Below are 4,112 nucleotides of genomic sequence, written 5' to 3'. Positions count from 1 at the left end.
CAGGAGGAGTGGACCTGCACCGACAGCATGCCGTGTAAGGAAGCGTGCTGCCTTCAAATGTCCCTGCTGCAGGGAGGACACGGTGAGACATTTGGGTTATTCAATAGATCCAGTCAGACATTCTGGGGGTGGCGGTCGGTGCTAAAGCCATTTTCTGGTGCTGGAGCCTATCTCAGCTGCATTCGGGTGGAAGGCGGCGTACAACCTGGACAAGTCGCAACCTCATCACAGGGCCAACACAGATAGACAGACAACATTCACACTCACATTCACACACTAGGGCCAATTTAGTGTTGCCAATCAACCTATCCCCAGGTGCATGTCTTTGGAGGTGGGAGGAAGCCGAACTACCCGGAGGGAACATACAAACTCCACACAAAAAGATCCCGAGCCCAGGACTGAACTCAGAACTACTTAGGACCTTCGAATTGTGAGGCACATGTACAAACCCCTGTACCACCGGGCTGCCCCAAAAATGTATATATCGCACAATGTGAGAATCGCAATTCAAATTCGAATCGATTTTTTCCCACACCTCTAACATATATATATATATATATATATATATATATATATATATATATATATATATATATATATGTATACATACATACATACATACATACATACATACACATAGACACACATATATACATATATAGGACAAGGTTAAATATGCTCCAAACAGAGTAAGCCAGAAGCAGGCATGCTAATAGCTAAGCTAACCGCTAAACTAGCTTTAAACAACACAAGTGAAGATGGAACCTTGTTGCAGCAGAAAGTAAGCAGATATTATGAAATACACGAATAAAAGTTAGAGCGAGGATGATATAACAACAAGTGTTGGTGTGTCAGCATTGTCACAGTCAGTACACAACTCGTATGAGGAAGGCTAAACTATCCTAAAATCGGTGGTCGTGATTTCAACGGGTAATAGATTGCTAGTTTTCAACTTTATTTTCCTCAAACAATTGTATGTAGTGAAAGTGAATAAGGAACTATTTTAAATATGGTTTTGATTTTTGTTGGACTGTCAATAGCACTCATTGAAAAATGTACAGTTAATACAGTAGGAAGGGGATTCATATGGCCCCGTTCATCGCGGTTTACCTGACACATGAAACGTCAGGAGTTAAGGCACTGAAGGTATCAGAACTATGAATGAACACATATGGAGCTATGTACTTAACAAAAAAAGTTGAAATAACTGAAAACATGTTTTATATTGGGCTTCACGGTGGCAGAGGGGTTAGTGCGTCTGCCTCACAATACGAAGTTCCTGCAGTCCTGGGTTCAAATCCAGGCTCGGGATCTTTCTGTGTGGAGTTTGCATGTTCTCCCCGTGAATGCATGGGTTCCCTCCGGGTACTCCGGCTTCCTCCCACTTCCAAAGACATGCACCTGGGGATAGGTTGATTGGCAACACTAAATTGGCCCTAGTGTGTGAATGTGAGTGTGAATGTTGTCTGTCTATCTGTGTTGGCCCTGCGATGAGGTGGCGACTTGTCCAGGGTGTACCCTGCCTTCCGCCCGATTGTAGCTGAGATAGGCGCCAGCGCCCCCCGCGACCCCGAAAGGGAATAAGCGGTAGAAAATGGATGGGATGGATGGATGTTTTATATTCTAGTTTCTTTAAAATAGCCAACTTTCGGTCTGATTACTTTTTCACTTTCTTGGCATTTTCTCGATGAGCTTCAAGAACCTGAAATGGTTTTCACTTCACTATCCACTTTAGCCAACAGAAGGCAGTAGAGAGTCCACTATTTTATAGTGCGTTTTATGTTAATTACAAATTTGACCACAGCATCAGTTGCTATGTAGAGGGGCGCTTTCTGTAATTTTTAGCAGACCGCATTGCGAAATGATGAACCACACAGGAATGGGGCCATATGAACTTTACATGTCACTCACGGATTATCGGAATGGGATGTATAAAAGCCTGATCGGAACATCCCAAGTACACATGTTGTCATAGCAAACGCGTCAGAGGCTGACTTCCTGTGTTGAACTTTGTAGTCAGTCCACTGGTCCAAAGCTGCCCCGAAGAGGAGGAGGTCCTCCAACATTCAACCGGCAGTAGAAAAGGCAGCCGTTCCTCCCTCACCCATCCCACACCACACCCTCCCAGTGGCATCACTCGTCCTGGGCGTTCCACCACCCCGCGCTTGTACTCCGCTGGAGGCAGTAAGCATCCACGGCCTCACAGTGCAGCAACACCAGCGGTTATATCACCAGGTGGTGGATGACAAACTGAGGTAGGTTTCAACTTTAGGTCAATATCACTTGTGTCCATTGATGTGATGGTGATATTGTTTCTGTCGTAGGTTCAAGAATGGCCAACCACGTCCGTACAGCCTCGATCTGGGACGTGTGATCAAGCAAAAGCTGTGGGAACATCAGTCAAGCCCCACCTTTTCTGAAACTGTGGATGAGAACGGAAGAGTGGAGGTCACTCCATCATACGGAGGTGGAGTCTTCCCTCCTCTGTATGATGTGGACGTTAGCCTGGAGCCCAAACCCCCCAAGTTGAAAAAAAGCTATTTTGAGTAAAATGAAGGGGTAGAAGACCAGAAGAGGAGGTGGGGGTCACTTTAATTACCCTCCCCATCCCTTTAACCCCCACTCTGCCTCTTTTGACTCCTACCTTCCTGTTTGTCCAAAGTATGCTACAACACACATTTTTGTGAACTGTATCTAATGTATTATTTTTTTAATTATATTTATATTGTGTATATTTTTTCTATGTATATATTTAGTATTTTTTTAATAAATCATATTTTGTTATACCACCATGATGATTATTATTATTAATTATACTTACGGTATATCGCATAGATTATTTGTATGTAATATTTAATATTTTCTTATATTGTAATATTTTCTTTAGTAATAAATTATTATTATTAGTGTTCCGTCAACCAAACCTTTTAGGGATTTAGCACAAAAAAGTTACCATATCTCGCTGGAAATTTGGACACATGTTCAGCATGACTGGACGCCAATTTGTGTTATATCTATTTTTATTATTATTATTATTATTATTATATTTATTTTGTTAATATTTTTGTGTATATGATTTATGTTACTTATTTACTATTTTCTTTTCTTTACATGCTGTTCACATGTTGCGTTAATATTTTGGTTCAGTATACATTATTGTCATTATTTCGCCAACTAAAACCCTTTCAAAAGACCATATCCTCCGAGAAATTTGGACAGCATGACTATAGACGCCAAGTTGTGTAATATTTGATTTTTTATTATTAATATTTATGTTATAAATATTACTTTTATTCATTTTTTATATTCTTTACTAATACAGGATTATTATTATTCCGCCGTTTAAAACCTCAAGGTTTAGCACAAAAAAATTGGATGCATGTTCAGCATGAATGCATGCCATTTTGGTTGTCAGCTCCCTTTTTAAAGAGATTTGGGCCGTTCTAATGTTTTTCTTGTTTTTTCAGGACGTGTTTATTTTGAATGTAGATTTTGAAGTGGCCCCCTCACAAAAAAAAATAAAAGTCGACCAAAAATAGCCCCCCGGCTGCATTTCGGAAAACCGGGACTAACCCCAGTATATTAACATCTGTGCAACTCCACACAAAGTGATAGTAAACAAAACACACACACAAACAGTGGCTGCTCCAGGCTTGGCAGCTATAAATACAAAAAGACTGTTAAAAAGTTAAGTGGGGAAAAGAGCTGCACTGTGAGATTGACATCCCGACGTCTCAGCTCTCCAGAGGCTAAATTAGGAGATCTAGGTGCCACACAGGGTGTGTGTGTGTGTGCACAGCATGTCTATTTTATAGGCCTGTGCTTCTCTGCACTCAGCCACTGGGGGCCCATCCAGTGTCACCGCTTTCTCCTCACTAGAATACTGATGGCCGCTGGGACGTGAATACAGTTAGAGATATTGCACCATTCCCACAGCGAATAGTTCTATATTAGCTACAGTTGCACAAAATATTAATTGAAAATATATATGTATATAAAAAAAAGGAAAAATATTCACAGGTCATTTTGTATTACCTACACTTGTGCAGATGTTTAAATAAACAAATAATAATGTTATATATCTATACACAATTATTTTTTTAAAACTCAAT

General features: G+C 40.5%; 1 long non-coding RNA gene across 1 annotated transcript; it reads left to right on the top strand.

The window, feature by feature from the left end:
• On the top strand, positions 1-2,681 carry LOC133542115 (uncharacterized). The gene is made up of 3 exons (XR_009804059.1): positions 1-82; positions 2,017-2,255; positions 2,325-2,681. It is a non-coding gene; the product is annotated as an uncharacterized LOC133542115 (long non-coding RNA).
• The last annotated feature ends 1,431 nt before the right edge of the window (positions 2,682-4,112 follow it).

The sequence above is a fragment of the Nerophis ophidion genome, linkage group LG24 (assembly GCF_033978795.1).
Source record: "Nerophis ophidion isolate RoL-2023_Sa linkage group LG24, RoL_Noph_v1.0, whole genome shotgun sequence".
Lineage (NCBI taxonomy): Eukaryota > Metazoa > Chordata > Actinopteri > Syngnathiformes > Syngnathidae > Nerophis > Nerophis ophidion.
Note: the sequence above shows the minus strand (reverse complement) of the source record. Positions and strands in the feature narration are given on the sequence as shown.